This window comes from Lagopus muta, chromosome 4 (genome assembly GCF_023343835.1).
Source record: "Lagopus muta isolate bLagMut1 chromosome 4, bLagMut1 primary, whole genome shotgun sequence".
Taxonomy (NCBI): Eukaryota; Metazoa; Chordata; class Aves; order Galliformes; family Phasianidae; genus Lagopus; species Lagopus muta.
The window spans coordinates 3645594-3673143 of record NC_064436.1 but is presented as its reverse complement, the minus strand read 5'-3'; the positions used below and the strand labels follow the sequence as shown (position 1 = coordinate 3673143).

Here is a 27550-nt window from a genome sequence, read left to right as displayed (position 1 = left end):
CTCATTTTCAGCTTGTGCACATTTATGCTTCATAGGATGAGCTTCTAAACATGTCTGTATGTCCTGTGAAGTCACTTGCATTACAGAAGTGCCACAAAGCAAGCGTGTCCTTAATTGCTGAATCAATTTTACAAGAACAGAGTTGAATTGGTTAGAATAAAAAGACACAAAGAAACGCCCTGTGTGAATTTTTGTGGAAATAGTGAAGTTCGTGGTTGAGCATGGTGGAAATTCACAACGTTCATCACAGATGGGAGAAACAGACTGAATTAAATGAAATAAAATTCAATGATGACTAAAGGATCAATCAACACCTGCCAGTAAGTAGAATCAATTTACTTCCTACTAAAATGACATCAGTGCAGATTAAAAGAGAATGTTTAGATGGATATTAAATCATAATATAAGGTTGTAGACACAGTCCAAGAATTCGATCCTTGTTTTGGAAAAATCTGTGTATCTTCCAGCTCTATTTTATGAAGAATAGACACAACAATGTCTAAGTAAGCTAATTTTTCCAAGCATGCCTAATAATATCTTTGTATCTTTCAGCTTCGTTTTATGAAGAATGGAGACAAGAACAACGTCAACAAGGAAGTTGAAGGAAAACAGTAAGCTAATTTTTCCAAGCATGCCTAATAATTACCTGTGTATCTTCCCACTGCGTTTTGTGAGGATTGGAGACAAGAACAGCGTCAACCAGGAAGTTGAAGGAAAACAGTAAGCTAAATTTTCCAAGCATGCCTAAGAATATCTGTGTATCTTGGTATTTCCAGCTGCGTTTTATGAGGATTGGAGACAAGAATAATGTCAACCAGGAAGTTGAAGGAAAACAGTAAGCTCAACTTTCCAAGCATGCCTAATAATATTTGTGTATCTTCCCGCTGCGTTTTATGTGGAATGGAGACAAAAACAAGGTCAACCAGGAAGTGGAAGGAAGACAGTAAGCTAATTTTCCAAGCATGCCTAGGAATATCTGTCTATCTTGGTATTTCCAGCTGCGTTTTATGAGGACTGGAGACAAGAACAATGTGAACCAGGAAGTGGAAGGAAAACAGCAAGCTAATTTTTCCAAGCATGCCTAATAATATCTGTGTATCTGTGTATCTTCCCGCTGCGTTTTATGTGGAATGGAGACGAGAACAACGTCAACCAGGAACTGGAAGGAATATAGTATGGTAATATTTCCAAGCATGGTTAAGAATATCTGTGTATCTTTGTATTTCTAGCTGTGTTTTATGAGGAATGGAGACGAGAAGAACGTCAACAAGGAAGTTGAATGAAAACAGTAAGCTAATTTTTGCAAGCATGATTAATAATATCTGTGTATCTTTGTATTTCCAGCTGCGTTTTATGAGGAATGGAGACAAGAACAAGGTCAACAAGGTAGTTGAAGGAATACAGTAAGCTAAATTTTCCAAGCATGCCTAATAATATCTGTGTATCTGTGTATCTTTCAGCTGCGTTTTATGAGGAATGGAGACGCGATTAAGGTCAACCAAGAAGTTGACGGAAAACAGTAAGCTAAATTTTCAAGCATGCCTAATAATATCTGTGTATCTTCTTGCTGCGTTTTATGAGGAGTGGAGACAAGAACAACGTCAACCAGGAAGTGGAAGGAAAACAGTAAGCTGATTTGTCCAAGCATGCCTAATAATATCTGTGTTTCTTTGTATTTCCGTCTGCGTTTTATGAGGAATGGAGACAAGAACAACGTCAACGAGGAAGTTGAAGGAAAACAGTAAGCTAATTTTTTCAAGCGTGGCTAACAATATGTGCGTATCTGTGTGTTTTCCCGCTGCGTTTTATGAGGAATGGAGATAAGAACAATGACAACAAAGAAGTGGAAGGAAAACAGTAAGCTAATTTTTCCAAACATGCCTAATAATATTTGTGTATCTTTGTATTTCCAGCTGCGTTTTATGAGGAATGGAGAGAAGAACAAGTTGAACGAGGAAGTTGAAGGAAAACAGTATGCTAAGTTGTCTAAGCATGCGTAAGAATATCTGCGTATTTTCCAGCTGTGTTTTATGAGGAATGGAGATTACAAGAGAAATGTCACCAAGGAAGTGGATGGAATACAGTAAGGTCATTTTTTCAGTGGGTGCCTAACGATATCTGTGTATCTTCCCGCTGCTTTTTATGAGGAATGGAGACAAGAACAACGTTAACCAGGAAGCTGAAGGAAAACAGTAAGCTTATTTTTTTCAAGTGTGCTTAATAATATCTGTGTATCTTCACGTTGTGTTTTATTAGGAATGGAGACAAGAACAAGGTCAACAAGGAAGTTGAAGGATACCAGTAAGCTCAATTTTCCTTGTATCCCTAATAATATCTGTGTATCTTCCCGCTGCGTTTTATGAGGATTGGTGACAAGAACAATGTCAGCAAGGAAGTGGAAGGAATATAGTAAGCTAATATTTCGAAGCATGCCTAATAATATCTTTGTATTTCCAGCTGTGTTTTATGAAGAATGGAGACAACGTCCACAAGGAAGTGGAAGTATAACAGTAAGCTAATTTTTCCAAGCATGCCTAATAATATCTGTGTATGTTTGTATCTTCAAGCTGAGTTTTATGAGGAATGGAGACGAGAACAAGGTCAACAAGGAAGTGGAAGGAAAACAGTAAGCTAATTTTTCCAAGCATGCCTAATAATATCTGTGTATCTTCCCGCTGGGTTTTATGTGGAATGGAGAGAAGAACAAGGTCATCCAGGAAGTGGAAGGAAAACAGTGAGATAATTTTTGCAAGCGTGCTTAATAATATTTGTGTATCTGTGTGTCTTCACGTTGAGTTTTGTGAAGAATGGAGACAAGAACAAGGTCAACAAGGAAGTTGACGGAAAGCAGTAACGTAATTTTTCTAAGCATGCCTCATAATATTTGTGGATCTGTGTGTCTTCCCTTTGTGTTTTATTAGGAATGGAGACATGAACAAGGTTAACTGGGTAATCGAAGGATAACAGTTGGCTAATTTTTCCAAGCATGTCTCATAATATTTGTGGATGTGTGCATCTTTCTGCTGTGTTTTATGTGGAATGGAGATAAGAGAAATGTCAGCAAGGACGTGGATGGAATATAGTCAGGTAATTTTTTCCGTGCGTGCCGAAGAATATCTGTGTAGGTTTGTATTTGCAGCTGTGTTTCATGAGGAATGGAGTCAAGCACAAGGTCAACTAAAAAGTTGAAGGACAACAGTAAGCTAAATTTTGCAAGCATGCCTAATAATATCTGTATCTTCCTGCTGCGTTTTATGAGGAATGGAGACGAGAACAACGTCAATAACGAAGTTGAATGAAAACAGTAAGCTTATTTTATCAAGCGTGCCTAAGAATATCTGTTTATCTTCCCGCTGCGTTTTATGAGGCATGGATATAGCAGCAACGTCAACCAGGAAGTTGAAGGAAAACAGTAAGCTAATTTTTTCAAGCGTGCCTAACAATATCTGCGTATCTGTGTATGTTTCCCGTGTGTTTCATGAGGAATGGAGACAAGTAAAATATTAACTAGGAAGTGCAAGGAAAGCAGTAAGTTAATTTTATCAAGCTTGCCTAATAATATCTATGTATCTGTGTGTTTCCAGCTGTGTTTTAAGAGGAATGGAGACAAGAACAACATCAACCTGGAAGTTGAAGGAAAACTTTAAGCTAATTTTTTCCAAGCATGCCTAATAATATCTGTGTATCTTCCCGCTGCGTTTTATGAGGAATGGAGACACGAACAAGGTCAACCAAGAAGTTGAAGGAAAGCAGTAAGCTAATTTGTCCAAGCATGCCTAAGAGTATCTGTGTATCTTTGTATTTCCAGTTGCGTTTTATGAGGAATGGAGACAAGAACAAGGTCAATGAGGAAGTGGAACGTAAACAGTATGCTAAATTTTCCAAGCATGCCTCATAATATCTGAGTATCTTTCCGCTGTGTTTTGTGAAGAATGCAGACAAGAACAACGTCAATGAGGAAGTTGAAGGAAAATAGGTAATTTTTCCAAGCATGCCTCATGATATCTGCGGATGTCTGTATCTTTCTTCTATGTTTTATGAGTAATGCAGACAAGAACAAGGTCATCCGGGAAATTGAAGGATAACAGTTAGCTAATTTTTCCCAGTTTGCATAGTAGTATCTGTGTATGTTTGTATGTTCTTCTTGTGTTTTATGAGGAATGGAGATGAGAACAATGTCATCCAGGAAGTGGAAGGAATGCAGTATGGTAATTTTTCTAACTGTGCCTAATAGTATTTGTGTGTGTGTATTTCCAGGTGTGTTTTACGTGGAATGGAGATGAGTACAACATCAACCGGGAAGTTGAAGCAAACCAGTAAGCTATATTTTCCAAGCGTGCCTGATAATATCTGTGTATTCGTGTATCTTCCCGCTGCGTTTTATGAGGAATGGAGACAACAACAACGTCTACTAGGAAGTGGAAGGAAAACAGTAAGCTAATTTTTCCAAGCGTGCTTAATATTATCTTTGTATTTGTTTATCTTCCTGCTGTGTTTTGTGAGTAATGGAGACAAGAACAACGTCAACAATGAAGTTGAAGGAAAACAGTAAGCTTGTTTTCCAAGCATGCCTAATAATATCTGTGTATCTTTGTATTTCCAGCTGTGTTTTATGAGGAATGGAGATAACAATAATGTCAACCATGAAGTTGAAGGATAACAGTAAGCTAATTTTTCCAAGCATGCGTAATATCTGTGTTTCTTTGTATTTACAGCTGTGTTTTACGAGGACTGGAGAGAAGAACAAGGTCAACATGGAATTTGAAGGAAAACACTAAGCTAAATTTTCCAGCATGCCTAATAATATCTGTGTATATGTGTATCTTCCTGTTGTGTTTTATGAGGAATGGAGACGAGAACAATGTGAACCAGGAAGTTGAAGGAAAACAGTATGCTAATTTTTTCAAGCATGCCTAGTAATATTTGTGTATCTTTCTGCTGCGTTTTATGAGGAATGGAGACGAGAACAACGTCAACCAGGAAGTTGAAGGAAAACAGTAAGGTAATATTTCCAAGCGTGCCTTATCATATCTTAGTGTATTTTCCCGCTGCGTTTTATGAGCAATGGAGATAAGAACAAGGTGTACCAGGAAGTGGAAGGAATATAGTAAGCTAAATTTTCCTAGCATGCCTGGTAATACCTGTGTATCTGTGTATCTTCCTGCTGCGTTTAATGAGGAATGGAGTGAAGAGCAAGGTCAACAAGGAAGTTAAAGGAAAATGGTAAGCTAATTTTTGCAAGCATCCCTATTAATATCTGTGTGTCTGTGTATCTTCCCGCTGTGTTTTATGAGGAATGGACACAACAACGTCGATAAGGAAGTTCAAGGAAAACAGCAAGCTATTTCTTTCAAGCGTGCCTAAGAATATCTGTGTATCTTTGTTTTTCCCGTTGCGTTTTATGAGGAATGGAGAGAAGAACAAGAGCAACCAGGAAGTTGAAGGAGAATAGTAAGCTAATTTTTTCAAGGAGGCCTAATAATATTTTTGTATCTTCCTGCTGTGTTTTGTGAGGAATGGAGACAAGAGAGATGTCACCAAGGAAGTGGAAGGAATATATTAAGGTAATTTTTTCCAAGCATGCATAAGAATATCTTTGTATTTTTGTGTTTCAAGCTGCGTTTTATGAGGAATGGAGATGACAAGCATGTCCACAAGGAAGTGGAAGGAATATAGTAAGCGAATTTTTCCAAGCGTGTCTAATAATGTCTGTGTATCTTCCTGCTGCGTTCTATGAGGAATGGAGATAAGAATATTGTCAACCATGAAGTGGAAGGAAAGGAGTAAGGTAATTTTTCCAAGCGTGTCTCATAATATCTGTGTATCTGTGTATGTTTCCGGTGTGTTTTATGCGGAATGGAGACAAGGAAAATGTTATCTAGGATGTGGAAGGAAAGGGGTTAGCTAATTTTTCCAAGCGTGCCTCATAATATTTGTGTATCTGTGTATGTTTCCGGTGTGTTTTATGAGGAATGGAGACAAGGAAAATGTTAAGTAGGAAGAGGAAGGAGAGCGGTAAGCTCATTTTTCCAAGCGTGCCTCATAATATCTGTGTATCTTTGTATGTTTCTGGTGTGTTTTATGAGGAATGGAGACAAGAAAAAGGGCAACCTGGAAGTTGAAGGAAAGCAGTAAGCTCATTTTTCCAAGTGTGCTTCGTAATATCTGTGGATGTCTGTATCTTCCTTCAGTGTTTTATTAGGAATGCAGAGAAGAACAAGGTTAACTGGGAAATTGAAGGATAACAGTTAGCTAATTTTTTAAGCTTGCCTAATAATATCTGTGTATGTGTGTCTGTTCCTGGTGTGTTGTATGAGGAATTGAGATGAGAAGGACGTCATCATGGAAGTTGAAGGATTGCAGTAAGGTTATTTTTCTAAGTGTGGCTAATAATATTTGTGTGTTTGTGTATTTCCAGGTGTGTTTTATGTGGAATGGAGATGAGTAAAACGTCAATTGGGAAGTTGAAGGATAGGAATTGGCTAATTTTTCAAAGAATGTGTAAGAATATTTGTGTCTTTTCCAGCTGAATTTATTGAGGAATGGAGACAATAGAATTGTCACAAAGGAATGGGATGGAATATAGTAAGGTGATTTTTCTAAGTGTGCCTTATAATATTTCTGTGTGTATGTATTTCCAGGTGTGTTTTATGTGGAATGGAGATGAGTAAAATCTCAATGGTGAAGTTGAAGGATAATACTTAGCTAACCTTTTAAATGATGCCGGAGAATGTCTGTGTATTTCCCTTCTGCATTTAATGAGGAATGGAGAGTAGAGTAATGTCACGATGGAAGGGGATGGATATTAGTAAGGTAATTTTTCCAAGTGTGCTTAATTATATCTTTTTATCTTCGTGCTGTGTTTTATGAAGAATGGATACAACAACATTGTCAACCAGGAAGTTGAATTAAAACAGTAAGATAATTTCATCAAGCATGCCTAATAATATCTGTGTATGTTTGTATTTCCAGTTGCGTTTTCTGAGGAATTGAGACGAGAATAATGTCAACTGGGAAGTTGAAGGAAAACAGTAAACTAATTTTTCCAAGAATGCGTAATAATATCTGTGTATCTGTGTACATTCCTGCTGTGTTTTATGAGGAATGGAGACAAGAACAAGGTCAACCAGGAAGTTGAAGGAAAACAGTAAGCTAAATTTTCCAAGCATGCCTAATAATATCTATGTATGTTTGTATCTTCCTGCTGTGTTTCATGAAGAATCGAGACGAGAACAATGTCTACCAGGAAGTTGAAGGAAACCAGTAAGCTAAATTTTCCAAGCATGCCTAATAATATTTGTGTATCTTTCTGCTGTGTTTTATGAGGAATGGAGATGATAAGAATGCCAACAAGGAAGTGGAAGGATAACAGTAAGCTAATTTTATCAAGCGTGCCTGTTAGTATCTGTGTATCTGTGTGTGTTCCAGCTGCTTTTTATGAGGAATGGAGACAAGAACAATGTCAACCAGGATGTTGAAGGAAAACAGCGAGCTAATTTTTCCAATCATGCTTAAGAATATCTGTGTATCGGTGTATCTTCCCGCTGCGTTTTATGAGGAATGGTGACAAGAACTATGTCACCAAGGAAGTGGAAGTAATACAGTGAGCTAATTTTTCCAAGCATGCCTAATAATATCTGTGTATGTTTGTATCTTCCTGCTGCGTTTCATCAAGAATTGAGAGAAGAACAGTGTCAACCAGGAAGTTGAAGGAAACCAGCAAGGTAAATTTTCCAAGCATGCCTAATAGTATTTGTGTTTTGTCGTGGTGTGTTTTATGAGGAATGGTGTCAAGAGCAAGGTCAATAAAGAAGTTTAAGGAAACTAGGAAACTTGTTTTTCGTAGCATGCCTAATAATATCTGTCTATCTGTGTATCTTCCTGCTGCGTTTTATGAGGAATGGAGATAACAAAAATGTCAACCAGGAACTTGAAGGAGTACAGTAAGCTAATTTTTCTACGCATGCCTAATAATGTCTGTGTATCTTTGTGTTTCCAGGTGTGTTTTAAGAGGAATGGAGACCAGAACAAGGTGAACAAGGAAGTTGAAGGAAAACGGTAAGGTAAATTTTCCCAGCATGTGTAATACTATCTGTGTTTGTGTGTATCTTCCAGTTGCGTTTTATGAGGAATGGAGACAAGAACAATGTCAACCAGGTAGCTGTAAGAAAACAGTAAGGTAATTTTTGCTAGCATGTCTAATAATATCTGCATATCTTTATATCTTTGTATCTTCTTCCTGTGTTTTATGAGGGACGGAGACAAGAACAACGTCAATTGGGAAGTTGAAGGATAATAGTTAGCTAATTTTTCCAAGTGTGGTTAATATTATCTGTGTATCTTCCTGCTGCGTTTTTATGAGGAATGGAGTTCAAGAACGGTCAATAAGGAAGTAGAAGGAATATAGTAAAGTAATTTTTGCAAGCGTGCCTAATAATATCTGTGTATTTTTGTGTTTTATGAGGAATGGAGAGAAGAACAATGTCAACTGTGAAGTTGAAGGAAAACCGCTAGCTAATTTATGCAAGTGTGCTTCATCATATTTGTGTAATTGTTTATGTTCGTGCTATGTTTTGTGAGGAATGGAGAGAAGAACAATGTCTACTGGCAAGTTGAAGGCAAACAGCAAGGTAATTTTTCCAGGCTTGCCTAGTAATATCTTTACTTGTTCTTGCGGTGTTTTGTCAGGCATGGAGTGGATATGCATGAGAATAAGGAAGTGGAAGTAATAGAGTAAGCTAATTTTTTTAAGTGTGCGTAATATTATTTGTGTATCTGTGTATCATTTTTGCTGTGTTTACTTAGGATTGGAGATGAGAACAATGTGAACTTGGAAGTTTAAGATAAATGGGTAATTTTTGCAAGTGTGAGTCTTAATATGGGTGGATGTGTGTCTTTCCTTTGTGTTTTATTAGGAATGCAGATTTGAAGAAGTTCAATTTGGAAATTGAAGGATAACAACAGTTATTTAATTTTTGAATTATGGCTAAGAATATCTGTGTATTTTGGAGCTGCATTTAATGAGGAATGGAGACAATTGAAATGTAATGAGGGAAGGGGATGGAATTGAGTCAGGTAACTTTACAGTGCGTATTATACAGCGCTGCCCGAGGCGTAGCGCAGCGTACGCTGCCCGAGGCGTAGCGCAGCGTACGCTGCCCGAGGCGTAGCGCAGCGTACGCTGCCCGAGGCGTAGCGCAGCGTACGCTGCCCGAGGCGTAGCGCAGCGTACGCTGCCCGAGGCGTAGCGCAGCGTACGCTGCCCGAGGCGTAGCGCAGCGTACGCTGCCCGAGGCGTAGCGCAGCGTACGCTGCCCGAGGCGTAGCGCAGCGTACGCTGCCCGAGGCGTAGCGCAGCGTACGCTGCCCGAGGCGTAGCGCAGCGTACGCTGCCCGAGGCGTAGCGCAGCGTACGCTGCCCGAGGCGTAGCGCAGCGTACGCTGCCCGAGGCGTAGCGCAGCGTACGCTGCCCGAGGCGTAGCGCAGCGTACGCTGCCCGAGGCGTAGCGCAGCGTACGCTGCCCGAGGCGTAGCGCAGCGTACGCTGCCCGAGGCGTAGCGCAGCGTACGCTGCCCGAGGCGTAGCGCAGCGTACGCTGCCCGAGGCGTAGCGCAGCGTACGCTGCCCGAGGCGTAGCGCAGCGTACGCTGCCCGAGGCGTAGCGCAGCGTACGCTGCCCGAGGCGTAGCGCAGCGTACGCTGCCCGAGGCGTAGCGCAGCGTACGCTGCCCGAGGCGTAGCGCAGCGTACGCTGCCCGAGGCGTAGCGCAGCGTACGCTGCCCGAGGCGTAGCGCAGCGTACGCTGCCCGAGGCGTAGCGCAGCGTACGCTGCCCGAGGCGTAGCGCAGCGTACGCTGCCCGAGGCGTAGCGCAGCGTACGCTGCCCGAGGCGTAGCGCAGCGTACGCTGCCCGAGGCGTAGCGCAGCGTACGCTGCCCGAGGCGTAGCGCAGCGTACGCTGCCCGAGGCGTAGCGCAGCGTACGCTGCCCGAGGCGTAGCGCAGCGTACGCTGCCCGAGGCGTAGCGCAGCGTACGCTGCCCGAGGCGTAGCGCAGCGTACGCTGCCCGAGGCGTAGCGCAGCGTACGCTGCCCGAGGCGTAGCGCAGCGTACGCTGCCCGAGGCGTAGCGCAGCGTACGCTGCCCGAGGCGTAGCGCAGCGTACGCTGCCCGAGGCGTAGCGCAGCGTACGCTGCCCGAGGCGTAGCGCAGCGTACGCTGCCCGAGGCGTAGCGCAGCGTACGCTGCCCGAGGCGTAGCGCAGCGTACGCTGCCCGAGGCGTAGCGCAGCGTACGCTGCCCGAGGCGTAGCGCAGCGTACGCTGCCCGAGGCGTAGCGCAGCGTACGCTGCCCGAGGCGTAGCGCAGCGTACGCTGCCCGAGGCGTAGCGCAGCGTACGCTGCCCGAGGCGTAGCGCAGCGTACGCTGCCCGAGGCGTAGCGCAGCGTACGCTGCCCGAGGCGTAGCGCAGCGTACGCTGCCCGAGGCGTAGCGCAGCGTACGCTGCCCGAGGCGTAGCGCAGCGTACGCTGCCCGAGGCGTAGCGCAGCGTACGCTGCCCGAGGCGTAGCGCAGCGTACGCTGCCCGAGGCGTAGCGCAGCGTACGCTGCCCGAGGCGTAGCGCAGCGTACGCTGCCCGAGGCGTAGCGCAGCGTACGCTGCCCGAGGCGTAGCGCAGCGTACGCTGCCCGAGGCGTAGCGCAGCGTACGCTGCCCGAGGCGTAGCGCAGCGTACGCTGCCCGAGGCGTAGCGCAGCGTACGCTGCCCGAGGCGTAGCGCAGCGTACGCTGCCCGAGGCGTAGCGCAGCGTACGCTGCCCGAGGCGTAGCGCAGCGTACGCTGCCCGAGGCGTAGCGCAGCGTACGCTGCCCGAGGCGTAGCGCAGCGTACGCTGCCCGAGGCGTAGCGCAGCGTACGCTGCCCGAGGCGTAGCGCAGCGTACGCTGCCCGAGGCGTAGCGCAGCGTACGCTGCCCGAGGCGTAGCGCAGCGTACGCTGCCCGAGGCGTAGCGCAGCGTACGCTGCCCGAGGCGTAGCGCAGCGTACGCTGCCCGAGGCGTAGCGCAGCGTACGCTGCCCGAGGCGTAGCGCAGCGTACGCTGCCCGAGGCGTAGCGCAGCGTACGCTGCCCGAGGCGTAGCGCAGCGTACGCTGCCCGAGGCGTAGCGCAGCGTACGCTGCCCGAGGCGTAGCGCAGCGTACGCTGCCCGAGGCGTAGCGCAGCGTACGCTGCCCGAGGCGTAGCGCAGCGTACGCTGCCCGAGGCGTAGCGCAGCGTACGCTGCCCGAGGCGTAGCGCAGCGTACGCTGCCCGAGGCGTAGCGCAGCGTACGCTGCCCGAGGCGTAGCGCAGCGTACGCTGCCCGAGGCGTAGCGCAGCGTACGCTGCCCGAGGCGTAGCGCAGCGTACGCTGCCCGAGGCGTAGCGCAGCGTACGCTGCCCGAGGCGTAGCGCAGCGTACGCTGCCCGAGGCGTAGCGCAGCGTACGCTGCCCGAGGCGTAGCGCAGCGTACGCTGCCCGAGGCGTAGCGCAGCGTACGCTGCCCGAGGCGTAGCGCAGCGTACGCTGCCCGAGGCGTAGCGCAGCGTACGCTGCCCGAGGCGTAGCGCAGCGTACGCTGCCCGAGGCGTAGCGCAGCGTACGCTGCCCGAGGCGTAGCGCAGCGTACGCTGCCCGAGGCGTAGCGCAGCGTACGCTGCCCGAGGCGTAGCGCAGCGTACGCTGCCCGAGGCGTAGCGCAGCGTACGCTGCCCGAGGCGTAGCGCAGCGTACGCTGCCCGAGGCGTAGCGCAGCGTACGCTGCCCGAGGCGTAGCGCAGCGTACGCTGCCCGAGGCGTAGCGCAGCGTACGCTGCCCGAGGCGTAGCGCAGCGTACGCTGCCCGAGGCGTAGCGCAGCGTACGCTGCCCGAGGCGTAGCGCAGCGTACGCTGCCCGAGGCGTAGCGCAGCGTACGCTGCCCGAGGCGTAGCGCAGCGTACGCTGCCCGAGGCGTAGCGCAGCGTACGCTGCCCGAGGCGTAGCGCAGCGTACGCTGCCCGAGGCGTAGCGCAGCGTACGCTGCCCGAGGCGTAGCGCAGCGTACGCTGCCCGAGGCGTAGCGCAGCGTACGCTGCCCGAGGCGTAGCGCAGCGTACGCTGCCCGAGGCGTAGCGCAGCGTACGCTGCCCGAGGCGTAGCGCAGCGTACGCTGCCCGAGGCGTAGCGCAGCGTACGCTGCCCGAGGCGTAGCGCAGCGTACGCTGCCCGAGGCGTAGCGCAGCGTACGCTGCCCGAGGCGTAGCGCAGCGTACGCTGCCCGAGGCGTAGCGCAGCGTACGCTGCCCGAGGCGTAGCGCAGCGTACGCTGCCCGAGGCGTAGCGCAGCGTACGCTGCCCGAGGCGTAGCGCAGCGTACGCTGCCCGAGGCGTAGCGCAGCGTACGCTGCCCGAGGCGTAGCGCAGCGTACGCTGCCCGAGGCGTAGCGCAGCGTACGCTGCCCGAGGCGTAGCGCAGCGTACGCTGCCCGAGGCGTAGCGCAGCGTACGCTGCCCGAGGCGTAGCGCAGCGTACGCTGCCCGAGGCGTAGCGCAGCGTACGCTGCCCGAGGCGTAGCGCAGCGTACGCTGCCCGAGGCGTAGCGCAGCGTACGCTGCCCGAGGCGTAGCGCAGCGTACGCTGCCCGAGGCGTAGCGCAGCGTACGCTGCCCGAGGCGTAGCGCAGCGTACGCTGCCCGAGGCGTAGCGCAGCGTACGCTGCCCGAGGCGTAGCGCAGCGTACGCTGCCCGAGGCGTAGCGCAGCGTACGCTGCCCGAGGCGTAGCGCAGCGTACGCTGCCCGAGGCGTAGCGCAGCGTACGCTGCCCGAGGCGTAGCGCAGCGTACGCTGCCCGAGGCGTAGCGCAGCGTACGCTGCCCGAGGCGTAGCGCAGCGTACGCTGCCCGAGGCGTAGCGCAGCGTACGCTGCCCGAGGCGTAGCGCAGCGTACGCTGCCCGAGGCGTAGCGCAGCGTACGCTGCCCGAGGCGTAGCGCAGCGTACGCTGCCCGAGGCGTAGCGCAGCGTACGCTGCCCGAGGCGTAGCGCAGCGTACGCTGCCCGAGGCGTAGCGCAGCGTACGCTGCCCGAGGCGTAGCGCAGCGTACGCTGCCCGAGGCGTAGCGCAGCGTACGCTGCCCGAGGCGTAGCGCAGCGTACGCTGCCCGAGGCGTAGCGCAGCGTACGCTGCCCGAGGCGTAGCGCAGCGTACGCTGCCCGAGGCGTAGCGCAGCGTACGCTGCCCGAGGCGTAGCGCAGCGTACGCTGCCCGAGGCGTAGCGCAGCGTACGCTGCCCGAGGCGTAGCGCAGCGTACGCTGCCCGAGGCGTAGCGCAGCGTACGCTGCCCGAGGCGTAGCGCAGCGTACGCTGCCCGAGGCGTAGCGCAGCGTACGCTGCCCGAGGCGTAGCGCAGCGTACGCTGCCCGAGGCGTAGCGCAGCGTACGCTGCCCGAGGCGTAGCGCAGCGTACGCTGCCCGAGGCGTAGCGCAGCGTACGCTGCCCGAGGCGTAGCGCAGCGTACGCTGCCCGAGGCGTAGCGCAGCGTACGCTGCCCGAGGCGTAGCGCAGCGTACGCTGCCCGAGGCGTAGCGCAGCGTACGCTGCCCGAGGCGTAGCGCAGCGTACGCTGCCCGAGGCGTAGCGCAGCGTACGCTGCCCGAGGCGTAGCGCAGCGTACGCTGCCCGAGGCGTAGCGCAGCGTACGCTGCCCGAGGCGTAGCGCAGCGTACGCTGCCCGAGGCGTAGCGCAGCGTACGCTGCCCGAGGCGTAGCGCAGCGTACGCTGCCCGAGGCGTAGCGCAGCGTACGCTGCCCGAGGCGTAGCGCAGCGTACGCTGCCCGAGGCGTAGCGCAGCGTACGCTGCCCGAGGCGTAGCGCAGCGTACGCTGCCCGAGGCGTAGCGCAGCGTACGCTGCCCGAGGCGTAGCGCAGCGTACGCTGCCCGAGGCGTAGCGCAGCGTACGCTGCCCGAGGCGTAGCGCAGCGTACGCTGCCCGAGGCGTAGCGCAGCGTACGCTGCCCGAGGCGTAGCGCAGCGTACGCTGCCCGAGGCGTAGCGCAGCGTACGCTGCCCGAGGCGTAGCGCAGCGTACGCTGCCCGAGGCGTAGCGCAGCGTACGCTGCCCGAGGCGTAGCGCAGCGTACGCTGCCCGAGGCGTAGCGCAGCGTACGCTGCCCGAGGCGTAGCGCAGCGTACGCTGCCCGAGGCGTAGCGCAGCGTACGCTGCCCGAGGCGTAGCGCAGCGTACGCTGCCCGAGGCGTAGCGCAGCGTACGCTGCCCGAGGCGTAGCGCAGCGTACGCTGCCCGAGGCGTAGCGCAGCGTACGCTGCCCGAGGCGTAGCGCAGCGTACGCTGCCCGAGGCGTAGCGCAGCGTACGCTGCCCGAGGCGTAGCGCAGCGTACGCTGCCCGAGGCGTAGCGCAGCGTACGCTGCCCGAGGCGTAGCGCAGCGTACGCTGCCCGAGGCGTAGCGCAGCGTACGCTGCCCGAGGCGTAGCGCAGCGTACGCTGCCCGAGGCGTAGCGCAGCGTACGCTGCCCGAGGCGTAGCGCAGCGTACGCTGCCCGAGGCGTAGCGCAGCGTACGCTGCCCGAGGCGTAGCGCAGCGTACGCTGCCCGAGGCGTAGCGCAGCGTACGCTGCCCGAGGCGTAGCGCAGCGTACGCTGCCCGAGGCGTAGCGCAGCGTACGCTGCCCGAGGCGTAGCGCAGCGTACGCTGCCCGAGGCGTAGCGCAGCGTACGCTGCCCGAGGCGTAGCGCAGCGTACGCTGCCCGAGGCGTAGCGCAGCGTACGCTGCCCGAGGCGTAGCGCAGCGTACGCTGCCCGAGGCGTAGCGCAGCGTACGCTGCCCGAGGCGTAGCGCAGCGTACGCTGCCCGAGGCGTAGCGCAGCGTACGCTGCCCGAGGCGTAGCGCAGCGTACGCTGCCCGAGGCGTAGCGCAGCGTACGCTGCCCGAGGCGTAGCGCAGCGTACGCTGCCCGAGGCGTAGCGCAGCGTACGCTGCCCGAGGCGTAGCGCAGCGTACGCTGCCCGAGGCGTAGCGCAGCGTACGCTGCCCGAGGCGTAGCGCAGCGTACGCTGCCCGAGGCGTAGCGCAGCGTACGCTGCCCGAGGCGTAGCGCAGCGTACGCTGCCCGAGGCGTAGCGCAGCGTACGCTGCCCGAGGCGTAGCGCAGCGTACGCTGCCCGAGGCGTAGCGCAGCGTACGCTGCCCGAGGCGTAGCGCAGCGTACGCTGCCCGAGGCGTAGCGCAGCGTACGCTGCCCGAGGCGTAGCGCAGCGTACGCTGCCCGAGGCGTAGCGCAGCGTACGCTGCCCGAGGCGTAGCGCAGCGTACGCTGCCCGAGGCGTAGCGCAGCGTACGCTGCCCGAGGCGTAGCGCAGCGTACGCTGCCCGAGGCGTAGCGCAGCGTACGCTGCCCGAGGCGTAGCGCAGCGTACGCTGCCCGAGGCGTAGCGCAGCGTACGCTGCCCGAGGCGTAGCGCAGCGTACGCTGCCCGAGGCGTAGCGCAGCGTACGCTGCCCGAGGCGTAGCGCAGCGTACGCTGCCCGAGGCGTAGCGCAGCGTACGCTGCCCGAGGCGTAGCGCAGCGTACGCTGCCCGAGGCGTAGCGCAGCGTACGCTGCCCGAGGCGTAGCGCAGCGTACGCTGCCCGAGGCGTAGCGCAGCGTACGCTGCCCGAGGCGTAGCGCAGCGTACGCTGCCCGAGGCGTAGCGCAGCGTACGCTGCCCGAGGCGTAGCGCAGCGTACGCTGCCCGAGGCGTAGCGCAGCGTACGCTGCCCGAGGCGTAGCGCAGCGTACGCTGCCCGAGGCGTAGCGCAGCGTACGCTGCCCGAGGCGTAGCGCAGCGTACGCTGCCCGAGGCGTAGCGCAGCGTACGCTGCCCGAGGCGTAGCGCAGCGTACGCTGCCCGAGGCGTAGCGCAGCGTACGCTGCCCGAGGCGTAGCGCAGCGTACGCTGCCCGAGGCGTAGCGCAGCGTACGCTGCCCGAGGCGTAGCGCAGCGTACGCTGCCCGAGGCGTAGCGCAGCGTACGCTGCCCGAGGCGTAGCGCAGCGTACGCTGCCCGAGGCGTAGCGCAGCGTACGCTGCCCGAGGCGTAGCGCAGCGTACGCTGCCCGAGGCGTAGCGCAGCGTACGCTGCCCGAGGCGTAGCGCAGCGTACGCTGCCCGAGGCGTAGCGCAGCGTACGCTGCCCGAGGCGTAGCGCAGCGTACGCTGCCCGAGGCGTAGCGCAGCGTACGCTGCCCGAGGCGTAGCGCAGCGTACGCTGCCCGAGGCGTAGCGCAGCGTACGCTGCCCGAGGCGTAGCGCAGCGTACGCTGCCCGAGGCGTAGCGCAGCGTACGCTGCCCGAGGCGTAGCGCAGCGTACGCTGCCCGAGGCGTAGCGCAGCGTACGCTGCCCGAGGCGTAGCGCAGCGTACGCTGCCCGAGGCGTAGCGCAGCGTACGCTGCCCGAGGCGTAGCGCAGCGTACGCTGCCCGAGGCGTAGCGCAGCGTACGCTGCCCGAGGCGTAGCGCAGCGTACGCTGCCCGAGGCGTAGCGCAGCGTACGCTGCCCGAGGCGTAGCGCAGCGTACGCTGCCCGAGGCGTAGCGCAGCGTACGCTGCCCGAGGCGTAGCGCAGCGTACGCTGCCCGAGGCGTAGCGCAGCGTACGCTGCCCGAGGCGTAGCGCAGCGTACGCTGCCCGAGGCGTAGCGCAGCGTACGCTGCCCGAGGCGTAGCGCAGCGTACGCTGCCCGAGGCGTAGCGCAGCGTACGCTGCCCGAGGCGTAGCGCAGCGTACGCTGCCCGAGGCGTAGCGCAGCGTACGCTGCCCGAGGCGTAGCGCAGCGTACGCTGCCCGAGGCGTAGCGCAGCGTACGCTGCCCGAGGCGTAGCGCAGCGTACGCTGCCCGAGGCGTAGCGCAGCGTACGCTGCCCGAGGCGTAGCGCAGCGTACGCTGCCCGAGGCGTAGCGCAGCGTACGCTGCCCGAGGCGTAGCGCAGCGTACGCTGCCCGAGGCGTAGCGCAGCGTACGCTGCCCGAGGCGTAGCGCAGCGTACGCTGCCCGAGGCGTAGCGCAGCGTACGCTGCCCGAGGCGTAGCGCAGCGTACGCTGCCCGAGGCGTAGCGCAGCGTACGCTGCCCGAGGCGTAGCGCAGCGTACGCTGCCCGAGGCGTAGCGCAGCGTACGCTGCCCGAGGCGTAGCGCAGCGTACGCTGCCCGAGGCGTAGCGCAGCGTACGCTGCCCGAGGCGTAGCGCAGCGTACGCTGCCCGAGGCGTAGCGCAGCGTACGCTGCCCGAGGCGTAGCGCAGCGTACGCTGCCCGAGGCGTAGCGCAGCGTACGCTGCCCGAGGCGTAGCGCAGCGTACGCTGCCCGAGGCGTAGCGCAGCGTACGCTGCCCGAGGCGTAGCGCAGCGTACGCTGCCCGAGGCGTAGCGCAGCGTACGCTGCCCGAGGCGTAGCGCAGCGTACGCTGCCCGAGGCGTAGCGCAGCGTACGCTGCCCGAGGCGTAGCGCAGCGTACGCTGCCCGAGGCGTAGCGCAGCGTACGCTGCCCGAGGCGTAGCGCAGCGTACGCTGCCCGAGGCGTAGCGCAGCGTACGCTGCCCGAGGCGTAGCGCAGCGTACGCTGCCCGAGGCGTAGCGCAGCGTACGCTGCCCGAGGCGTAGCGCAGCGTACGCTGCCCGAGGCGTAGCGCAGCGTACGCTGCCCGAGGCGTAGCGCAGCGTACGCTGCCCGAGGCGTAGCGCAGCGTACGCTGCCCGAGGCGTAGCGCAGCGTACGCTGCCCGAGGCGTAGCGCAGCGTACGCTGCCCGAGGCGTAGCGCAGCGTACGCTGCCCGAGGCGTAGCGCAGCGTACGCTGCCCGAGGCGTAGCGCAGCGTACGCTGCCCGAGGCGTAGCGCAGCGTACGCTGCCCGAGGCGTAGCGCAGCGTACGCTGCCCGAGGCGTAGCGCAGCGTACGCTGCCCGAGGCGTAGCGCAGCGTACGCTGCCCGAGGCGTAGCGCAGCGTACGCTGCCCGAGGCGTAGCGCAGCGTACGCTGCCCGAGGCGTAGCGCAGCGTACGCTGCCCGAGGCGTAGCGCAGCGTACGCTGCCCGAGGCGTAGCGCAGCGTACGCTGCCCGAGGCGTAGCGCAGCGTACGCTGCCCGAGGCGTAGCGCAGCGTACGCTGCCCGAGGCGTAGCGCAGCGTACGCTGCCCGAGGCGTAGCGCAGCGTACGCTGCCCGAGGCGTAGCGCAGCGTACGCTGCCCGAGGCGTAGCGCAGCGTACGCTGCCCGAGGCGTAGCGCAGCGTACGCTGCCCGAGGCGTAGCGCAGCGTACGCTGCCCGAGGCGTAGCGCAGCGTACGCTGCCCGAGGCGTAGCGCAGCGTACGCTGCCCGAGGCGTAGCGCAGCGTACGCTGCCCGAGGCGTAGCGCAGCGTACGCTGCCCGAGGCGTAGCGCAGCGTACGCTGCCCGAGGCGTAGCGCAGCGTACGCTGCCCGAGGCGTAGCGCAGCGTACGCTGCCCGAGGCGTAGCGCAGCGTACGCTGCCCGAGGCGTAGCGCAGCGTACGCTGCCCGAGGCGTAGCGCAGCGTACGCTGCCCGAGGCGTAGCGCAGCGTACGCTGCCCGAGGCGTAGCGCAGCGTACGCTGCCCGAGGCGTAGCGCAGCGTACGCTGCCCGAGGCGTAGCGCAGCGTACGCTGCCCGAGGCGTAGCGCAGCGTACGCTGCCCGAGGCGTAGCGCAGCGTACGCTGCCCGAGGCGTAGCGCAGCGTACGCTGCCCGAGGCGTAGCGCAGCGTACGCTGCCCGAGGCGTAGCGCAGCGTACGCTGCCCGAGGCGTAGCGCAGCGTACGCTGCCCGAGGCGTAGCGCAGCGTACGCTGCCCGAGGCGTAGCGCAGCGTACGCTGCCCGAGGCGTAGCGCAGCGTACGCTGCCCGAGGCGTAGCGCAGCGTACGCTGCCCGAGGCGTAGCGCAGCGTACGCTGCCCGAGGCGTAGCGCAGCGTACGCTGCCCGAGGCGTAGCGCAGCGTACGCTGCCCGAGGCGTAGCGCAGCGTACGCTGCCCGAGGCGTAGCGCAGCGTACGCTGCCCGAGGCGTAGCGCAGCGTACGCTGCCCGAGGCGTAGCGCAGCGTACGCTGCCCGAGGCGTAGCGCAGCGTACGCTGCCCGAGGCGTAGCGCAGCGTACGCTGCCCGAGGCGTAGCGCAGCGTACGCTGCCCGAGGCGTAGCGCAGCGTACGCTGCCCGAGGCGTAGCGCAGCGTACGCTGCCCGAGGCGTAGCGCAGCGTACGCTGCCCGAGGCGTAGCGCAGCGTACGCTGCCCGAGGCGTAGCGCAGCGTACGCTGCCCGAGGCGTAGCGCAGCGTACGCTGCCCGAGGCGTAGCGCAGCGTACGCTGCCCGAGGCGTAGCGCAGCGTACGCTGCCCGAGGCGTAGCGCAGCGTACGCTGCCCGAGGCGTAGCGCAGCGTACGCTGCCCGAGGCGTAGCGCAGCGTACGCTGCCCGAGGCGTAGCGCAGCGTACGCTGCCCGAGGCGTAGCGCAGCGTACGCTGCCCGAGGCGTAGCGCAGCGTACGCTGCCCGAGGCGTAGCGCAGCGTACGCTGCCCGAGGCGTAGCGCAGCGTACGCTGCCCGAGGCGTAGCGCAGCGTACGCTGCCCGAGGCGTAGCGCAGCGTACGCTGCCCGAGGCGTAGCGCAGCGTACGCTGCCCGAGGCGTAGCGCAGCGTACGCTGCCCGAGGCGTAGCGCAGCGTACGCTGCCCGAGGCGTAGCGCAGCGTACGCTGCCCGAGGCGTAGCGCAGCGTACGCTGCCCGAGGCGTAGCGCAGCGTACGCTGCCCGAGGCGTAGCGCAGCGTACGCTGCCCGAGGCGTAGCGCAGCGTACGCTGCCCGAGGCGTAGCGCAGCGTACGCTGCCCGAGGCGTAGCGCAGCGTACGCTGCCCGAGGCGTAGCGCAGCGTACGCTGCCCGAGGCGTAGCGCAGCGTACGCTGCCCGAGGCGTAGCGCAGCGTACGCTGCCCGAGGCGTAGCGCAGCGTACGCTGCCCGAGGCGTAGCGCAGCGTACGCTGCCCGAGGCGTAGCGCAGCGTACGCTGCCCGAGGCGTAGCGCAGCGTACGCTGCCCGAGGCGTAGCGCAGCGTACGCTGCCCGAGGCGTAGCGCAGCGTACGCTGCCCGAGGCGTAGCGCAGCGTACGCTGCCCGAGGCGTAGCGCAGCGTACGCTGCCCGAGGCGTAGCGCAGCGTACGCTGCCCGAGGCGTAGCGCAGCGTACGCTGCCCGAGGCGTAGCGCAGCGTACGCTGCCCGAGGCGTAGCGCAGCGTACGCTGCCCGAGGCGTAGCGCTAGCTAGGCTAATACTACTTCTCCTGTGTTTTTATTTTGTCTTTCTTCCTTAGGCAATGTTCATCATGAAGTTCTTGCTAGTTGTGCATATCGTTCTATTTTTAAAAATATTCTAAGTTGTAGTCACTTTTAAAAAAATGATATTATTATATCATTCAGAAAATACAAATTCTTCGAAAAACATAGTGCTGTCAAAATTCAGATGAAACCAGAGCCCGGTGTTAGAAAACGAGAACGATTACAGCGGAACTTTTCGCAACCTTGTTCAGTCCTTTTGTTCACATGTTGGTTAAGTAGCCCCATTTGTACACCCTTATTACGTGAGGGCTAATGTCCCTGTCATACCGTAATCTGCCCAGTTGCCAAGTCTTTTTCCTCAGGTGACTCGGGCATTCTACCCCAAGTCACCTGAGGAGGCTTTTTCCTTTTATTAGAAACTATGAAGTCCTCCAGAATCCATGTTCTTGTTGGCATTTGTAAATTAGCTGTACCCCTGTTCTTTTGTGGAGACTTTGAAATTTCTGGACATGTCTTAATTGTTTCCGTAATGGAAGTAAAAAAACTTTGGCAAAGGCCACCCTGGCCCATATAAGATAAATGAACATGTTTCCAGGACACTTGTATGGGGCTTGGTTGGGGTATTCCTGGAGCAGCTTATCTAGTTTTAATAACTGGAAATATTCTACTCCTTCTACCGCTCTAACATTATGCCTTGGTCCTGGGTGCTCTGTCTCCCCCAAATTGGCCACCAACTGCTGGACAGTGGCCTCCGAGGCCACCAGGAAATTCAACTTGGATACTAATGTTCCGTAATGGTGGGAGAGTGCCTGTTGTAATATTATATCTCTCATCCCCGCCGGAAGTTTTCCAAATCCAGGTTATCAAATGCTTCCTCATATATTGCCTGCTTCACAGCTACCTCTCAGATGTTTGAAGGCCCTCTGTGGAGGACTGTAAAGCCAGATGTGGTGGTATATCGGCCTTCTTAGGCCAGGTAATGAGGCATACCACCATTAACCGATATTACCACTATCTAACCCCCCGCTGCCCCCTTCCCCCCTTTCTGGAATAAGTACAGTCTTCGCGTTATGGAGGCTTCTTCTCTGACACACATAGCAAACAAAGCACTACTCACGATTCTGAAAGACGTACAATCGTAATCCGTGAGAAGGCTGCCAGTGAAAGATACAATAAAATGTAATGACAAGCAAAACAACTCATTAGCATTTTCTTTTCATATTTAGTGTATTCCCATTCAAATAATTATAATGTGTAGTAGCTGTATTTCACAGCTGCACTTTCAAGTGAGCCGTTACAAAATCAGCAAGTGCTTTGAAAGCCAAGATTACCCGTGCTCAGCTGAGCCCACGTTCTCAGTTGTGTTTGTATTAAATGTTATGGAGCTTGAAGTGCAATGTTTAGTCTCAGAAAATGTTCTTTAATCAGTCAACTCATGGCTCTTCAGAGCCTGAGGTGCGCGTAGCCCCCCTGAATGAACACAAGCACAGCTAGTGTCCATATGGCTGCTCTGTATCCTGGGAGGAGGATTTATGAGTTCCCTCCCATTATCGCTATGCTTCCCATGGGGCTCTTCGAGCTTTCCCTCTGACTAGCATTAGTATCACACTGGCGCGCGAGGAAAAACTCCAGGTGACACAGATACGTCTTTCTCTCTCTGTGCAGTCTTTTCTCCACCGAGTTACGTAGCCATTGGTTCCATCAATAGGAAGAATCATAGAATCCTAGAATCACAGAATTACTCAGAGTGCAAAAGACCTTAAAGATTATCAAGTCCAACCACAACCTAGCCATCCTACCCTAACTCTAACAGCCCTTTAATTTAAAGCTCTATCAATGAACCTTCCCAACTCCTGTCTTAAGACCCTTTTCCCTCGATGTGATAAGCTACTCCTATCAGCAGGCCTTGTCTCATGTAAATCGAGCCTAAGTCAAAAAACCCAAAACCCTGCTGGGCAAAGTAGGCTCGGAGCCAGGTATTAATCTGCTGGCCCATCATATTTAGTCCCTTATCGTTCCCTATAACAGGAGGGACAGAGGAGAATACAACTTGTGCTCTCAAACCCTTTACCGGTCACCCCACGGCTCTGTCTCGCTCCAATTTATAGGAGGGAGAGGAGGTTCTCTTATTATCTATATACCTGGTGTGAGATTAAGAAAGAATAGTTCAAATGTTGATCCGACCGATTTGTTACAAATCTTAATCAAGGAAATGGGGAAGGGGAGGGCCGACACTGTTATGAATTAGGGTAATAGGGAAGGGAAGGAGGGTGATAGAAAAGATAAGAAAAAAGAGGCAAGGAGTCTTTATAGGAAGCAAGAGGGAGATAGTCACCGCCGTGGATCCAGCGAGGTTCGTAGTTCGGTCCTTGATCTTCAGTAGCGGTGGGTCGTCAGGCAGAGCTGTTCTGTTGACGACGACGACGACCGTGGCGACGATGGCCCCTTTTCAATGGTTTCGAAGTGATTGAGTCAGCTGTCTTTGCAGTGACGGCTCAAATCCGAAGTGGTTGAGTCAGCTCTACTGTGAGTGGCAGCTTCTGGCTCTGGGATCTCAGCAGAAACTTCTTTGTTCTTATCTTCCTGGCCTTGCCAGCGGATAAGAGGGAGCAGGGAGGCGCCAACTTGTAACTTGCCTTCGCGGGATACAATGGCGTTGTCCCCCAGTCTTCCATAGCAAACAGGAGTCGGTAACAGGCTAGATCTTTTGCCAGTAAACAGTCCTGACCGCTATCTTCCAAAGGCAAACAGCTCCGAAGATGTAAAATCGTCCACGCAGCGATGTTGATTGCCGCACGACATCCATCGCTTGCCTCCTTAACGAAATACCTAAGGAAGCAAGCTTTGAGCCAAAAAAACAAAGGATTCTCACAGGCTCTGAACTCCTTTTTCATAGTCCTTAGGGAAGTTCTTCCTACATCATCGCTGCCTACCCAAAAACTAAACAAAAATAGGGGATAGGAATCTGAGGGCCGAACTAGGGGAGGAAGTTTCTTCCTTATGTCTTTAACTGGGACTCCTAGGAGGCAACAGACCGCCCTGTCTAGAGGCTCTGCTCTATATATTAGCCCTTCTGCTTCCTAAGAACTTCACTACTCACATGAGTATGCAACACTGAAAGCAGGTTACTCTCTGTAACTAGAATACCTGCAGATGACAGGAAAAAAAAAGAAAAAAACTCACCTTGTGCAATATTTCCTGTGAATATTTTCTCTCTTCCGTGCTATGAACATTCTGCAAGGTATGTTCTGTAGTGTTACCTCTTAGGAAAAGCGAGTACAGAGTACTGACCACCGACCCGCGTATCACCTTGAAGTTCTTATTTCAGGCCTTTATATTTAAATTATTTTAATAAATACAGACATCGTTCATATGAAAACTTCTTCTAGCAAATATACTGAGATATAACAGTTGAATCTGCTGCTGTTAGTATTCCTTTATGTTTCCTAATCAAGTAATCAAGGTTGGGGGAGCTAGGCTTGTTCAGCCTGGAGAGAAGAAGGCTGCAGGGTGACCTCATTGCAGCCTTCCGAAACCTAAAGGGAGCCTACAAACAGAAGGGGAGTCAGCTTGCATAATCAATGAATATTAAGATGTTATAACTACAAAATAAACAAGAAAGTTTGGCAAAGCAGATAACGATAACAAAAAGAGAATAGATACAAAGCTTACCCCTATTCTGGGCTTGTTTACAAAACTGCAGCAGAGCAAATCTCCAGGAAATATCCTTCCTTACTGGTAGCCAGCTCTTAAATAGGTCTAGGAATTGCCTTCACCTGTGCTCCTCTGGCTGACTCGTGGCTCTCCTCAGGTGATCAATCAGAGGTTCGGGCTGTGACTCGGCAGTTCCCATACTGCGGTGTTAAGGATCTACGATACTGGCCGTGACAGGGCCAGGGCCAAATCAGTAGTCAAGGAAAAATTGCTCTAAAATAGACTGAATAGCAAAGAAGTGCATCTTCAACCGGTGGTTATGTACTTTGTCCTTTGTTTAGATAGAACGTTTAAGTGTAACATTATCATCTTTGAAAAACAGCAAAAAAAAAAAAAAAAGAATATGCTCTTCATTTAGGTCCAATATTTGAGATAATCTTATTTGAAAAAAATCTGTATTGACGTTTTCTTTTTAACATTTTTGTGCGGCAGAGGGAAGTGTTTTGCTTTGAGATGCAGAACTAATTTCTTGAGAATATATGCTAATTTCTATGGGTATATGCTATATTCAAATCTGTAGGCTTGTTTAAACTAAAAGTCATGCTCCAAACATTGAGGGGGAAACCATAGCTCAAATACTTCAAAGCTAATGTTATAACCTCAGGTAACCTAATTTACCTGTTACTGGAAATGCCATTTTTAGACCAAATCACAAACTTGATATCAGAAAAGATCTTGATGGTCTGTAAATATGTTAAAAATAGGTAAATAATCTGATTTTCTAACAGTTTGACACAAGTATATAAGCATATACATGTATATACATATACGCATATATATGTAACAAAAAAAAAAAAAAAAAAAAAAAGGAAAGAAAAGAAAAAAAAGAAAAAGGAAAAGGATGCCTGGCAATTCAGCTTCATCCCGTGGAGATTAGTGGAACTCAAAATGGTCTCGTAGTCAGGAAAATCACTTTTGAGAGCCATTCCGGTAGCTAAATGTATTCAAAATAATAATAATAATAATATAAGATTAATTTTTGCTAATGTTTCTATTAGGAGCATTATTTTTGCTGTATTACTTTTAAGAATAGAAGCATCCTCTTATTATTTTCTTGTACTTAAAAGCTTAAAGAAAAAAAGAATAAGTAGCACTGAGAAAAAAAATATTGTAAAAAGCACATCGGTATATATGCCTTACTCCTAAAATTTAAGCCTTGCCTCTGGTAGCGGCTTTTTAATTATTTTGGATGTTATTAAACTTGGTGCATTGCAAATGTCACATAATTCTTTCCTACTGATTTTCCACTACAGCTTTTCTCAGACCTTGGGCTTCTGCAACGCTTTCAAGAGAAGATTAGACAATATCTCTGAGGAACAGCTTTGGTTTAGTGGATCGTACCTTTTGACCGAGAAATGGTATCTCAAGTTTCCTTCCAGTTCTATTTCCTAATTCTGTAATCTCCCACAGAGATGCTGTAGAATAAAATTAGAATTTGCCTCTCTTTTATGTACTTCCTGCTTTCTTTTTATATGACTAGTTCACAAACTGTATCCTTTAACCTTGTTCTATTTTGACAGCCTGTGACTGGCACATTTTCTAAGCTAAGTGATCTCTTCCTTTAGATATTTACCTCTTCTCAAGAAATTATCTCTGAAGTTACCACAGGTCTACCTGCATTATCCTTTTTTTTTTTTTTTCCTTCAGTTTACAGGATACCACGTAAGGAAACAGCCACACCAGTTTCATCTCCGCTTCTATGCTACGTGCCCTACTTAGCATTTCAGGTTTTTATTGTGCTTTATCATTTCCTTCTAGATCTATTTGAAGCGCACCGTATCTTCACTATTTTATGGTGTTCTAGCGCATCATTTTCACCTGCAATAATGGGAGTGGCCGTTGTTTCATCTTTAGGTATATGAGGGTGGCATTTCTATAAATACAACACAAACTCATCTGTATATTCCACAAATACGTAGACGACAATTCGATACTGTTTCCAGTAAGCTCAGGGCTGGGGTGGGAGGAAGATTAGAAGTAGGAGCACCTGTTCAGCAATTCCTTGAAGCTACTCCTTTCTTCCTAAAGTACTCAAGTGCATGTCAATAGCTTTAGCAATAACATTTAACCACTGACATTGAACGACTAAAAAAAAAAAGATTACCTACAGAAGGCTGTTTCCCACACAGTAAGTGTCTTATCATTCTTTTCCAACATATTAACGTAGTTCAAAATATAGCATTAAAATTACATTTTTGCTGCTGTGCGATGAAAGTAAGAGTATCTCAAGTAACAGAAATAAGCTTTCGTGGAGACCCCTGGAGTTCAGATCTGTGCGTATGAAAATGGTGAAAGAAATCAGAAGACAGAATATTTGTCAGATGCAGAAAGAAATCGTTTGAATGTTATTGTTCTGTGACAGAGGGGGGTAAAAAAGCCATTTAAAATAAATCGCAGATATCCTGTATAAAATTCAGAGGATTTAAAGGCCTGAGACGAGGTTTTGAATAACTGAAGGTTCACTGCAGCTCCTTTTTAATAGTATGCGATTCATAACTGAGACTGACTTTATGTACTATTGTGGACTGGTTCTGACCCAGAAATCCAAGATTTCGTAAAGTTTTCCTTTAAATTCGCTATTCGAGCAAGAAGCAAGAACTTCTTTAATCATGTGTACGAAGTCTGTTAAGGGATTCAAGATAGAAAAGAGCATTGTGACGGAGTGCAGGAGCCAGCCACAGTCCCTTCTGGCTGTGGCCAGAAAATCCTACGTGCTGGCCTGCTATGTCTTAGGCAATTTGTGCCTTGTTCCTTGTGTTACAAGCTCCCCTTCATTGGAAGGGACAGTGATAGAAATATCATTCCGTAATGGTTCCCTAAAACTTTCTATCTCATTTTTAAAAAATAAAACAGCTGCATTGATCAGTAATACAATCACAACACAAGTGGAAGTTTCATTAGCTCTTCCTTCAGTGCATACAGTTGCTTCTCCCCAGTTTGCTTTATCATTCTGCAGAATTTTTCATTTAACTTATGCAGAAGTATTTTTGTCTTTTTTACCTTGCCACTTCTTAATCCTGCTCTCTTAAGCATTTCTTATTCCTCCCGAAAATTGAAAATAATAGAAAACAATATTATTTGAATAAAAGATATTATAAAAGACAATCAGGTTCCCTAAAAGAACATAACGCACATATTATTGCTTTTGTAAAAAGATTAAGACTGCGGTTCTAAAAAAATACTCAAATGTTTGCTTTAAGTTCCTGATACATTTGGCCTCAAGGCTCATTAAAATGCTGCCTTATATAACAATATTTCAAACTGACAGCTCACACATTAAGTGTGGCTTGGTTCTGTGAAATTATGTCTTCCGAGTATTTGACTGCGTGCTTGATGATTTTGTTGCACCTCTGAATCGTGTGAAATTAAAATGTTAATGAAATGGTTGAAAATAAATAAAGAAGAATTGGACTGTTGTTAGGAAAGCTCTCCTCGCTCT

The 27550-nt window shown here is 52.6% G+C and overlaps 1 long non-coding RNA gene across 9 annotated transcripts; it reads left to right on the top strand.

The window, feature by feature from the left end:
* Positions 1–25464, top strand: LOC125692488 (uncharacterized). Of its 9 annotated transcripts, none has more exons than XR_007376712.1 (11): positions 1–320; positions 553–1741; positions 1914–3976; positions 4258–4432; positions 4716–5788; positions 6419–6501; positions 6642–6813; positions 6973–7724; positions 8000–8063; positions 8465–8630; positions 25365–25464. It is a non-coding gene; the product is annotated as an uncharacterized LOC125692488 (long non-coding RNA). The 9 variants fall into 9 exon arrangements; XR_007376716.1 differs by having other exon boundaries at positions 553–3087; positions 3809–3976; XR_007376713.1 differs by having other exon boundaries at positions 553–3412; positions 3585–3976.
* Positions 25465–27550: the final 2086 nt, after the last annotated feature.